We start from the raw sequence: 14,097 nt of genomic DNA on the forward strand, positions 1-14,097 counted from the left end.
TAAGAACAGTCTCAGGTTAAGAACGGACCTCCAGAATGAATTAAGTTCTTAACCTGAGGTACCACTGTATGTCTCATAAAGACACCATAGTCTCCACAGTGCCTCATTTCCAAAAGGAAACATGAATCCAGGATAAGCACCTGGAACCCCTGGAATCTTACATCACTCAGCGATTGGGGTGGTGTGCAACAATATTAATAGAAGATTCACTCAAAAGTCATTAATTTGTAGTACCTTTTCATTTTTACAAGTAAAATAAATGAGATTCGTTTGATTAATTTTCCATTCGTCAAATGAATGTACATTCCTGTTTATTGGTGCACCTTGCACCTCTAGTCCACACCTTGGTTCTAGTAATAGTAGTTATAGGCAGAATTGCACTGTCAGTAGACTGTAGGCCAGGTGCAGTCTTTGGCCCACTCCCAGAAGATACCTAAGCATTATTAAAATCTCTTCTGTCTCCATCTTAAAACCACAACAAAATGTATTATGCAGCAGCACAGAGCCAGTTTTGTGATCCTGACTCTGATCCTCATTATGCTACTCATATCGCTTTCAGGTTGGGAAAGGGCACGTACACAAGTACAGAACAGCTCCAGTCCTCCATGTTTTCAAAATAAGAACAGATCATTTATTTTTAAAAATCCACTTTGATGAAATTGCATCCACATCAAGAAGCAGAAAAGTACACAGCCACTGGATTGCAGAAAGCGGGGGGGGGGGGGAGAGAGAGCCATGCTTATCTGAATGCTGGATTTCGGGCAAAATGGCTGTTTTCTATGTTACGTACTACATTGGTTTGATTCACGCGTTTAATAAAGAGCTGCATCAGAGGCAAAAATGCCTTCTTCCTGTTGTGTAAGAGAGTGAACTCACAAACCTTCATTGATTTTACTAATTAAAACAAAGTCTGTGCCATTGACTCAAACAGCAGTAGAGTAAAGCCCAATGAAATCACGCAGGGGCTTTTCATTGATTTAATTGAGCAGTGGCTCAGGGCAGAACACTAAGCTCACTTTTTCATTTTATGTTTCTGTTAACGATGTGAAAACAGTGGCATGTATAGCAGTGCTACAGAAATTATTTCAAAGCTACTCCATGCTGACTCAATTGCTTTCTCTTTACTGTTGTCAACTGCTTGTGTTTTGAGTTTTAACGATAGGTTTGTACATAGCAGCTGTGTCCTCCAACTGCTTACCAGCAGCAGCACTCTGCACCTGCTGCTTGAGGCAGCTGCCTCATTCTACCTAATGGTAGGGCCAGGCCTGATTATCTTGTTTGTTATGGGGAAACAAGAAGCGTTGGAAGATTGTGTGTCCTGCTGCTATGTGGCAATGCAACAGCTGCTGTGGACACTCTTTACAGAAAAGAGAAAGGAGAAGCTTGCAGTTCAGTATTTAACAATGATAAGCAGTCCATTAAATCTTGAATATATTTGTAGAAGCAACACATGACAAAGATCTCCAACCATTTTCTGGCTGTCAGCATCTGCTACAGTTGTGCTCTGAAGTCATAAGGGGGTGTGAGCACAGGTTTCTAGACTAGCTGGGCCATTGGCCTGATCCAACAGACTCTTCTTATGTCTTACATAAATGCCAATGAATGTCTCAGGGGCAGAGATGGGTTCATTATACCATCAGTATTGGGAATGAGCCTGCCATCCTATTGCTAATCCTGTTCTTTCTGCCAGTGCAAAATGAAAGTGAACATTGAGGGATCATTATATATGCCCACTGGTATGCAGCATTCTTTTGAATTATGGTGCTGGGAGGAGACTCTTGAGAGTCTCATGGACTGCAAGAAGATCAAACCAATCCATCCTGAAGGAAATCAGCCCTGAGTGCTCACTGGAAGGACAGATCCTGAAGCTGAGACTCCAATACTCTGGCCACCTCATGGGAAGAGAAGACTCCCTGGAAAAGACCCTGATGTTGGGAAAGATTGAGGGCACAAGGAGAAGGGGGCGACAGAGGACGAGATGGTTGGACAGTGTTCTCGAAGCTACCAGCATGAGTTTGACTAAACTGTGGGAGGCAGTGGAAGACAGGAGTACCTGGCGTGCTCTGGTCCATGGGGTTATGAAGAGTCAGACACGACTAAACGACTAAACAACAAATGCAGCATTCAGCAACTACATTATAAAATACAAACACTCACAGAAATATCAGCATTTTCTTGCCTCTCCTTTGCTCATTCCAGATCAAGCAAATGTCAACAGAGGCAACTTCCTGTCTTTGTATATAAGAGAAGGGGAGATGCTACAACTCTCTTTCTCTCTCTGTTTACCACATATTACCATCCACTCTTCTACAGCCTAGCGCTTCTGAAATTACAACTTTATCATAGATGGTTAGATCTATAGCCAATGTAAAAGGTGCTTACTGATAACTGTTTTATATTTTTCAGTTACTTTTTCAGTGTCAGAGCAAACTTGATTTTGCATTCATTTAAGTAAGTCCTCCAGTCTTGAAAACCTTCCCTTCACAAACAAATGCTAAGCAAACACTTCTGTTGCAAATCTCAGCTCTTTCTATTCATTGCATCGTTTGGATAGGAGCCAGGGGTCAAATCTGATATTTTTCCATTCCGAGTATAATTACCTTTTTCTTTTCTTTCTTTACAGCTATATGAAACACTTTGCAACCACCATTCCACTTTGCAACAATCGTTGAACCCCAAACCACACATAGGGAGGGAGCTCTGTGCAACTTCCCCTTACGGTCAACCTTTTACAAAAGTAAGCAAGCCAATAGCAGCTGCAATCATATGCAAAATATGAGAAAGTGGAGGAGGCATGTGTTATTTCTCTACCAGCTGCTTTCAACTCTCAAAATTGGCCTTATTGTTTCCCACTCCAAAGAAAAAGGGTATATCGCACATACTTTTTTTCCTTCATGGGCAGAAAAGCAGCTTCGAGGCGATTGATTTAAGAGGGAAATGGTTGGTAAGGAAAGGATTAAGCACCTCCTCCCCACCTGCCCTCCTTCTTCTGGACTTGACTGCCCAGCACCAGCTCTTCTGTGTAACATGTAGTTTGCCCTGAACTTTGCAGCTCTGAAGAGTTCCTGTCTGGAACATCTTCATGAAGCCAGTATGTCTGTGTTATTTAACAAACAGAAAACGTTGGGAAATATTTTGGCATATTTATGTCACCATTGCTCAGCTGACATTTTTCAGAGACAGCAGTGGAGAACACACAGTACTTGTGCATAAAACCCATTGATAAAGGGATTTGTTCTGACTGCAGAGGTGACAAATTGTTAACTTTAGCACTATTGAGGGAAATCTTTTACGGCAGATGTCTTGTAGTGGCAGCTGTGGTTAAAGGTTACCTTGATCCTAGAGAATGCCACCTGGTTATGTCATTACATGCTCAATTTGTTTCCGTTTACTTCGGCTGTTTTTTGTGAGTGTGTCTGCGTTATAAATTTAAACCACTGACAGTCCTGTTTAATTCTCACAGCTCATAAGCGAGCAATCCTGGTAACTGTAGTTCTGAGAAGACACAAGGGATCTGCAAGAAAGAATCATCAGTGTGTTCATAAAGCTACAATTTGTAGCTCTACAATTCTTAGAGACATGGCACAATGGCCATGCCAATTCAACCAGCTTTAGACTGGTTGGTGTAAGTAAGCCGTAAATGTGGCCCAGAAGGTAGAATTCTGTCCTTCAACCTGTTTGCAAATCCCTCCTGAACCGGCTTGCTGGTGTGGATTAATGGTGAGAATGTTAGGCTAGGACCTGAGATACCAGGGTTCAAATCTTCATTGGGTCACAAAGCTCACTGGGTGACCTTGGGCCAGTCACTGCCTCTCATCCTAACCCACCTCACAGGGTTGTTGTGGGGATAAAATAAGGAGGGAGGAACCATGTACACCACCTGGAGCTCCTTGGAGAAAAAGCTGGGATAAAAATGCAGTAGAATGGATAAATACATTTTATTTTCAGCTATTGAGAAGCCATCAGGATGTGAACCACAGGCTGTTTTAGCACAGTGGCTTGTGAGCTGCAAAGCAAAAAGTCCCAGCTCAGAATCTCATCTCTGCTATGAAATCTGGCAACATTAGGCAGCCCACTGTTTCTCAGCACCAACAACCCATTCACAGTGCAAGGAGAATAATACTGATCCACTGTATACGGCTGCTCTAAGAATAATGGAGGCGTGGACAAATGTGAACTGCTTTGAACTTGAAATGTGCTTTATAAATGCCCTTTTAAAATAAGGCTCAGTTCCCTGTATGAATTATTGGATTCACTTTCAGATGCATGGTGGCAGGAATGGTATTCCCCTGGCCAATGAGCATTCAGTGATATGTGCTGGAGATTTTGTTGCATATTCAAATGGGTGCACATAGGTTGGGGAGGCTGCTGCCACAATGCCACTCTCCTTACACAGATGCATTCATAAAAACCCTGAATGTCTGAGAAAAAGGTCTTACATGCTAGCTGCTTTGCAATTATTCTTGGTTGTCATAATGTTTAAATATGTTGATAAAACCATCTTCTGCTCAAACCACTTCTCAGCATTTTCCTGCCACCCTGAAGAATCCTACAGCTATCACCCAGATCCTGCATAATATTTTAAAGATGTATATCTTGCCAATACAAGTATATAAATCAACAGGTGATGTTCAGAGTCTGTCTGTGGGTTGAGTTAATATACTTTTTGAAAATTGGCAAAGAATTGCTCTTTGGCATGGCCTTTGTCGTCCCCAAAAGTATCATATCTAGTGTGGGCTCATATGAATTACCTGTATATTTTTGTTTCAATGCAAAATAGGCTGACAGATGAGGGATTAAAGGCTTGAAGCACAGCAAGAGCTACTTTTGATCATTTGAAAGCATTCAGATGTATCATTGCTCGTTCCAGTTTTATAACGCTGATGCAACTGCCATAAAGCTCTGTGCATGAAAAGCTGATCTAAGATTCCCATCTATTTATTTATTAAGACCATTTCTCTGCCTCCCAGCAACCAAATTCTCTGGGCGGCTTACAATAGTAATATAAACCTTTTAAAAAAATCAGAAGAACAAAATATAGCCCGTTAGAACAAAATATATAATGCGACACTCAAAAAGGAAAATCTAGCAGCAGAGAATTAAAACAAACTCCTAAGGAAACCTAACAATATTTCAAGGCAGTTTTAAAATATCTTTAAAAGGTTTTAAAGGTAATGAGGTAAGCCACTCAGCATGAGGTCAGCCTCTCGGGGGAAGCATTTCACAGCTGGGGCACCACAACCAAAAGAGGTCTTCTCCTCAGTGGCTACCTGACACACCTCACTTGGTGAGGTCACCCAGAGAAGGATCTCTGAAGATCTATCAAGGTCTGCATTGCTAGAAGCATTGCTTTAAATAGGAAGCAGCCTTCGGGGGATTTGAAAGTTCAAAGCCATCACTTTGAATCAAGCCCATAAATGGATTGGTAGCCAGTGCAGATGACAGAGCCCTGGTGTTATATGACAGAAATGTCCAGCTTCTTGTACACAATGACCCCAACACCAGTAGTAACAGATGACAGCACAAACATTCTAGCATTACGAAGTTAATTGGCGCATGCTAGCAGTGTTGAAGTGTTCATCTGAACATGTTCAAAAATGAGGATGGCGACAGGGTTGTGTGCACAAGCTCCACCTCATACATTCCTCTGCATGTCAGCCCTGCCCACTCAATCCTTGACCTTCATGTGTTAGGAAGGCTGCAGGGAGCTTTTACTCGCATTTGCTTAAACACACAATGAGCCCTCTGCATTATTATTATGAACCCTGGTAAGACACAGGGAAGCTGGAGGCAAAGTATATGGGGTCAGGTGTGCACAGGGACAGGGGGGCGGGACTTGTGTGTCCACCTCGGCCCCCATTCTCACGTAACCCCTGCGTATTCAGGCATATGTGCTGCAGTGAGATAGAAAACTGTTTCTCTGATTAAAGCCTAGGGACAGGGACGAAGAAGCTGTGGCCCTCCAGATGTTGTGGGACTCACATCATCCTCAGCCAGCATATCCAATGGTCATGGATGATGGGAGTTGTAGTCCAAGCTGCCCAATGATACCTGGAGAGCCACAGGATCTTCAACCTTGCCTTGGGAAACAGAACTGAGCTTCTTGGTAAGTTGCAATGTGGTGCATTGTTCTGGAGTGGAGAAGCTTAAACATTTAACCAACCTCTCTCTTGAGACGTGTGTGAGAGAGTGTGAGAGAGAGACAGCAGTCTCTGCTGTGATGTTAAACATGCCTTATCTCTGGCAGAGATCTGAACTGATTTCAGTTTTGTTTTGTATTTTCTACAGGTATTCACACTTGCCTCTTTTAACTCCGTTTAACATTATCAGTATGTGACAGTTCCACCACTGTAGCAACAGGAAGTGCCAGAGAACATTGTGTTCTTGCAGCTGGCTAAATAAAACATGTTCTTGTGAGGGAGCTTCAAAGAATGGAAAGTTTGAAAAGGAAATGGAAAGATGTCTTCTTAATGGCAACACAACTGTCATTTCAATAGGGGGAATCTAGATGCTATGCTTTGTCCAGCTCATAGGAGAAAGCAAAGTTCTTTAGGGCACGTGTATTTTTCTATTCTCATGTTTCAGATGAACTGGATTTCATTTTTAACAAAATAACAGAATCAAGGAAGCAGGTCAAACAAATGCCATTTGATTGTACTGCTAATATTCAGAAACATCTACATAAAATAATATATTGTATAACCATATTTCAAGATAAATACAGTCATTATTACAAGAATGAGATCGTACTAAAAACTGGATTCCTTCTGTTCTATAGTTCTGCACATCACCTATTTTAAAATAAAATAAACAAATGCCATCCTCTTCTACTGGATCAGCGTTCAAGTCTAAAGAAAGGTTTTATACTTCCAGGTCAGGGTTTCACTTTCCTTGCTTAGTAAGCATTTAGAGAATTAACTTCCATGAAAACAAAGTAAAAAAAAAAAGAGCCAGTGTACTTAGGGCTGGATATTATTTCATTTTTATTCAAAGAACAGCTATGCTGCTTACTGAACAGAAAACATCTAAGTGGTGTACAAAGGACAATCTAAACTATACATTTAAAAATACCCATAAAAGAAGACATTAAAACCAAGTTAGCATAAAATTTTAAAATATAAATAAAACCAGCAATATAAAAACAATTATGCATAATAAAACCACATATTAAAATTACATGACTGGGTAGGCTTTGTGAAACAAAAACACTTTTAGGGGGCTCCAAAAACATTGCAACAAAGGAGTCAGCCTGACATTAATGGCTGGAGAATTCCAAAGGGTAGGAACTGCCATGTTTAAAGATCAATTCCTTGCAAGCAAAGAATGAACGATATGTGGCACTTGCAGATTGAAGCAGTTGTGGTTAATAACAGCCTTGGTCACCCTGAGACAGCAGAAGTGAGACTCTGTTGGTTGTCCTTGATCTCTCAGCAGCTCTTGACATCATTGACCATGGTATTCTTCTGGAGAGGCTCAAGGAGGTGGGAGCTGGAGGCACTATTACACAGCAGTTCTGCCCCTACCTACAAGGCCACCACCAATGGCTTTCAGGCGTTGGGGTCCCAAAAGGCTCCATTATGTCTTCTATGCTACTTAACATCTCTGTTTGCTGTCATCTGGGGATTTGGAGCCCAGTGTCACCAGTACGCAGCTCTATCACTCCATTCCAGCAGAATCAGGTAAAAGGTAAAGGTAAAGGTACCCCTGCCCGAACGGGCCAGTCTTGACAGACTCTGGGGTTTGTGCGCCCATCTCACATCTATTGGCCGGGGGCCAGCGCTGTCCGAAGACACTTCCGGGTCACGTGGCCAGCGTGACAACGCTGCTCTGGCGAGCCAGAGCCGCACACGGAACGCCGTTTACCTTCCCGCTGGTAAGCGGTACCTATTTATCTACTTGCCCCCGGGGGTGCTTTCGAACTGCTAGGTGGGCAGGCGCTGGGACCGAGCAGCGGGAGCGCACCCCGCCGCGGGGATTCGAACCGCCGACCTTTCGATCGGCAAGCCCTAGGCGCTGAGGCTTTAGCCCAGGAGAGCCTGCTAAATTGTTGGACAGGTGCCTCAGCGCAGTGATGGACTGGATGGGGGTGAATGAATTGAGGCTGAGTGCTGATGAGGTGGAAGGGCTGGGGGCAGACGGTTCCCATGTCCAGGAGTGAGATGTAGAACCTTCCTTTGAGGAGCTGTGCTCACCCCTGAAGGAACAGCTTCACAGTTTGGGAATACTCCTTGATTCCAACTTGTCAATGGAGTCTAAAGGGGCTTCTGTGGCTTGGAGTGCTTATGCCCAGCTTAGACTAATTCACTGTTCTTGGGCTTAGGGAAGCCTGGCCTCAGTTGTCCATGCTACGATGTCCTCCCATCTGGACTACTGTAATTCACTGTTCATGAGGCTGGAGTTTGGAGAACGCAGCTGCTAGGCTGGTAAGTGGGGCGACCCTATCAGATCATTTGTGATCGGTCCTGAAAGTGCTGCACTTGCTGCCAGTGAGCTACCAGGGCAAATTCAAATTGCTAGTACCATAATACACAGCCCTAAACAGATTTGGATCCAAGTACTAAAAGGAACATCTTCCCCAATATCAACCATCTCAGACTCTACATTTGGCATGGGAGGTGGTGGTGCCACCACTATGGGCTACCCAGCTTGTGTTGACCTGTGAGAGGGCCTGTTCAGTGGCTTTGCCTGTTTATGGAATGCCCTCCATGGTGAGGTGTCTCCTTGATTATTGTCTTTTAAGAGGAAGTTAAAAACTTTCCTGTTTACCCAGGTGATTGATGGCTGAAAGACACTGTTCCTGTTGTTGTTTAGTCGTTTAGTCGTGTCCGACTCTTTGTGACCCCATGGAGTAGAGCACGCCAGGCACTCCTGTCTTCCATTGCCTCCCCCAGTTTGGTCAGACTCATGTTTGTAGCTTTGAGAACACTGTCCAACCATCTCGTCCTCTGTTGTCCCCTTCCCTTCTCCTTGTGCCCTCCATCTTTCCCAACACCAGGGTCTTTTCCAGGGAGTCTTCTCTTCTCATGAGGTGGCCAAAGTATTGGAGCCTCAGCTTCACGATCTGTCCTTCCAGTGAGCACTCAGGGCTGATTTCCTTCAGAATGGAGAGGTTTGATCTTCTTGCAGTCCATGGGACTCTCAAGAGTCTCCTCCAGCACCATAATTCAAAAGCATCAATTCTTCAGCGATCAGCCTTCTTTATGGTCCAGCTCTCACTTCCATACATCACTACTGGGAAAACCATGGCTTTAACTACACGGACCTTTGTTGGCAAGGTTATGTCTCTGCTTTTTAAGATGCTGTCTAGGTTTGCCATCGCCTTTCTCCCAAGGAGCAGTCGTCTTTTAATTTCGTGACTGCTGTCACCATCTGCAGTGATCATGGAGCCCAAGAAAGTAAAATCTCTCACTGCCTCCATTTCTTCCCCTTCTATTTGCCATTTTAAAATGTGTTTAACTGGGTTTATTAAAATGCTTTTTTAAAAAATGCTTTGTTTTATTTATATATTTGCCACCCTGAGCATCTTCAGGAGGAAAGATGGGATATAAATTGAATAACTAAATGCTAGTAATAAATGAATAACCATGGAACCATTTTGAAAATGTGGGTTAAGCTATGATTCAGCTCCATCAGTATTTCCCATTTCTCCAGTTTGGTTCCAGTTCAGACAGTAACTTTCGGGGGTGGGAGAACGGTTCAATAGCAGGCTCAGCCTCTTAGAACTACTTCAAATTTATTTCCTGTGGATTGATGTCATCCTGTTACGTTTGGAATGGAACTATCAGGGCCAATCTGTGCTGTTTGAGAACAACTACTTATTTAGAAACAGTGATTGTACAATTTGTCCTGGGTTCTTGTGTCTATTCTTCCTTGCATACAAGCTTGAAGGTAGATGTTCTACTACATTTTCTTCCTAGTTTGCTTTCAAAGTTGGTTGATCTGATAAGACAGCAATAAGTATCCAGCAATCCATTACCGGCTGCATTTCTTAAACTTCCTCAGACAATAAGCTCACAATTTCACTTAATTATTCAGAAATTTTGAGATTTCTACACTGCTATCATACTGGCTCCTGAGCATTGGCAAACATTAGATGTTGCACTAAGCATTTTTATACAAATAAACTCCCAAAACAGGAAAGGCAGCCTATTTATTTTAGTGTCACTACACAGGAAATAAGAATTCCTTTTCCAATGGATTAAATAAATCTTTGGCAGGACATAGTTTGTCTGTGACAAGATAGATTTCTATTTACAACTTTTGGGGATTTGGAAAAAAAAAGCATATAATCTTGTTATTTTATCAAGCAAATCACTGAAAAACAATATTAATTTGAACAAGATGTATAGAAAGATGCTGGCTACATTTAGCCATAGCCAGCGGCAGTCTCTCTGATTTAAACCCCAAAAAGAAAGAAAAATAACAGAAGCAATTATGTCATTGTTACCTTTTCCTCAAGCAGTACAACAATAATTCTTTCAGGGTTACTTTTGTCAAATGCTGCCTGAGTGCGTATTCATAATTCATCTGTTTACAATAATTAGCAATGTTGCCAAATAAATAAATAACCCCCAAAACATTTGCCAAGTAAATGAAGGAAGGTTTGGAGGGAGCGCTCTACAGTTTTCATGTCATTGCCATTAACTTAGTTTCTCAGACTTATTATTACATTTTCTTACGGAACACTTCATGCCTTTGGCAGCCACAATGATGGAAGGACATTATTACACAATGCATGATGAATCCTTCAGATCCATCTGCTGATTTCTCTTCCAATTTGTACATTAATAAAATTCCATGGGTCTCCATAGAAACACCTGGCCTTTTAAGAAGTCACTTTTGTTACGGAGCCCTGGGAGAACCCATGTAGTCCAGTCACGGACCCCTCTCCCTCCTGTAGCTGCTGGTGAACAATATCTTGAGTTCTATCAACCAACTGTCCTCTCCCTTCTTTTGAAGAACCCCAGGGTAGGAAACAAATATTCCCCTTTCCCTGTTAAATTGTTCAGAGGTAAGACTGAAGAGGAGACACTTTAATCATCCTCAGTCTTCTCCAGGGTCAAGGTAGATCCTCAAAATCCTCTCTCCTCACTCCTGCTTTCTGGGGGGTTCCAAAGAGGCCATTCTTAGGCTCCATGTATACTTAATGGTATTCCTGGACTTGATCCAAATTTCCATCTGCGAAACAATTCTGTTGCTCAGACCAGCATAAGTCTAATCCATTTCAGTAGGCCTTGTGCTGAAATGGTGCTTGGGAGAATCGAAAGGACTTCATTGGTATCTTTTGGGATCCTTCTTTGTGGGAAACAACTCCAAACTTAAAATGGATTGAGTGTCACGGAAAGTGACCGTAAGTACTAGCATAGAAGGAAACCTGGAGCTAACTAGAAGACAAGGCAGGAAGAGAAGGACAAAACAGATGAGAGTAGTGATCTCAGATCTTGAGGCTAGCGTTTATAACATACTCACACTGATATTTTAGCAATATTTTCCCAAGTGCCAAAAACTAGCTGATTGTCAGCGCTTGAGAAACTCTGCGCACAAGGCTTCTAAAACACAAGTGCTGACAATCTGCTGATGGGAAACATTGCAGAAGGAGCTTAGCAAGCCCTGCTCTTCATGTCACCCACGTGTTCACAAACAGCTGAATGTCAGTGCTTGGGAAGAGCTGCACACACTTTTTTGCCTGTGTGGTTTGATTTCAAACCATGCTGCAAAAAATGGGGCAGCTGACCTCACTGTCAAACCTGGCTTGTAAGGGTATGTGGAGATAGAGATCCAGCCAAAAGGCTGAATCCAGGTTTCCACCCCAGTTCGAAATGAATTGTGATACCCTGTACTTTTGCATTCCATTAAGAACACAAGAAGAGCCTGGTGAATCAAGCCAATAGTCCACCGGGTCCAATATTCTGTTCTCATTGTGGCCAACCAGGTCCCACCTTTTCATTACCCCCACCTTTGCAGCTAAGTGCAGATATACCTGACAGCAGAGGATCACATTCCCTCCATCTGATGAAGCGCACTCTAAATGCAAGAAAGCCTATTTCATTAAAATGGTTCATCTTCAGTGTAGCACAAAGTTTTTTATCGCAACACAATTTTATTCTCGCCCCAACTCTCTTGTATTTTTATGTTGTGAAGTGCTGTGATCTACATATGGAGGCAGGTATACAAATGTAATAACTAATAATGATAATAATTTAAATCTAGCAAGAAAAATAAGTGAACGTGAACTGAGTACATCGGCTATAACTTTGGTTTACTGTCCTACAATAGGATTGTGTGACAGGATGTGCAAAAGAGAGGACAAATGTGTCTTCCTGATATTCCCGTACAATGTAAAAGGTGAAGAAGACATGGGACTTGCAAAAGATAGGAGGGGGAGACCCCAAGAACATATCTTACAAATAATTTCAGAGGCTTTAAGAACTAATTATGCAGAATAGACGAGCTCTGGCAGGTACTGGCAATAATTATACGATGCAACCAATTTAAAATGCTGAATCCTGAGGGATATGGTTTTGTGATACAGCATAATTATACTTCCTCCACATGAAAGTGCAGTATTCATTTCCCAGAGCACTCAGCCAAACATAAATATCATTACAAGGTCTGATCCAGTGTTTAGTGAAATCCACAGACATGCTCTAGAGGGCCAAGAATCATATGGAATAAAAACCTCAAATGCTGCAAAAAGTATTAACAGAGTGACCTAAGAACATGCACATACAGTTATTTAAAAAGCATATAATGGAGACTCTGTGCAAAATGCAATCTGATGAAAGGATATCAGATTATTAGATGATCCAACCAAAGCATAACTAGATGCCTCCAGGAAGCCCACTGGATCCTATGGAAAAGGTCAGCTGTGGAAAGCCTGTTGGGCCTGAAGAAAGCAGCCACCCTTTCCTGCTGCAGATCCAACTTTAGAATTTAGCTTTTATAATTCCTAGAGTGCAGTAGGGCATGGGGAGTGTTCTTAGGTATTTCTGCAGTCAACGGCAGCAAAGGAGGCAGAATAGCTGGCTACATACAAGCCTCACTTTGCTAAAATGTCATCCAAATTATCCTTTGGCATGTGCATAGTCTGCAAATGTTCAAAATTTCCTGAAGTCTAAAGGCACTGGTTGCAGACAAAACATGGATCACCAATTCTGGCCTGTCTAGCATAACTGGAGACAAGGAGGATTCTATCAAGGCAGGTCACGCTTATGTTCCTGTTTGATTCTAGTTTAGATCATTGATCTGAATTGCAGGAGGCCTTTTGTGATTTTTTTGGTGAAAGTTGAAAGAATAAGGCTATGGCTCTTTATCTTCTAACTAACCACGTGCAAAGGAGGGGGAGGGGTCCACCCATTTGGCTTCGCACACAAAACCCCTTTCCTTACCCCCCCCCTTAATGGCCCATCACCCAAGCTATCACCTCAATACAGGTTCACATTTGAACACTTGCTGGATCCAGGGGTTAGAAGCATCTCACATACAGCATACTTCTTCCCTAACCAAACTTACAATATAAAAACACAAAAAGACATAACATAGTAACAAACAATAAAGAATAAACCCCTGCAGTTTAAAAGGTCATAGAAAAAGAATGTTTTTGTGTGACCATGCTGGCTACAGCTGATGGGAGTTGTAGTCCAATAACATCTGGAGGACAGCACATTGTTGACCCCTGGCATAGGCAATACTGAGCTAAATGTACCAGTGATTTGACTTAGGACAGGGCAGCTTCCAGCATTCCTATAAAGGGAAGTGTCATGGGTCAGAGGTAGGCCTGACTCCTTCTCATGTCAGCAGCAGTCAAAAGTTTGCAGGACTTACTGACTGCGTAAGACATGGATGGTGAACTTTGGAATGCAATCCGGTGCATATTCATGTGCAAGTAAGCTTTGCTGAATACAGTGGGGCTTGCTACTGAATAAACATGTGCATGAGTGGTAAGCCACCAAGAGAACTGTGAGGAGCAGCAACTTTGAACTGGGTGGGAGCAGAAGCGTCCAAGGGTACCCAAAGCCAATTTGCTGTCTGAATAATTTTAAAAGATGATATTATGCTCCATTGTGCTGGACACAGAGGCAGGCACTGGGAATCTAT

At 42.5% G+C, this 14,097-nt stretch overlaps 1 long non-coding RNA gene across 1 annotated transcript in view; it reads right to left on the minus strand.

Annotated features, from left to right (window-relative positions):
* The window catches only part of LOC309542309, a 239,835-nt gene that overhangs the window by 118,212 nt on the left and 107,526 nt on the right, over nucleotides 1–14,097 (minus strand). The gene's annotated exons all lie outside the window — the stretch shown is intronic.

This window comes from Podarcis vaucheri (genome assembly GCF_965113315.1).
Source record: "Podarcis vaucheri genome assembly, chromosome: 10".
Classification (NCBI taxonomy): Eukaryota; Metazoa; Chordata; class Lepidosauria; order Squamata; family Lacertidae; genus Podarcis; species Podarcis vaucheri.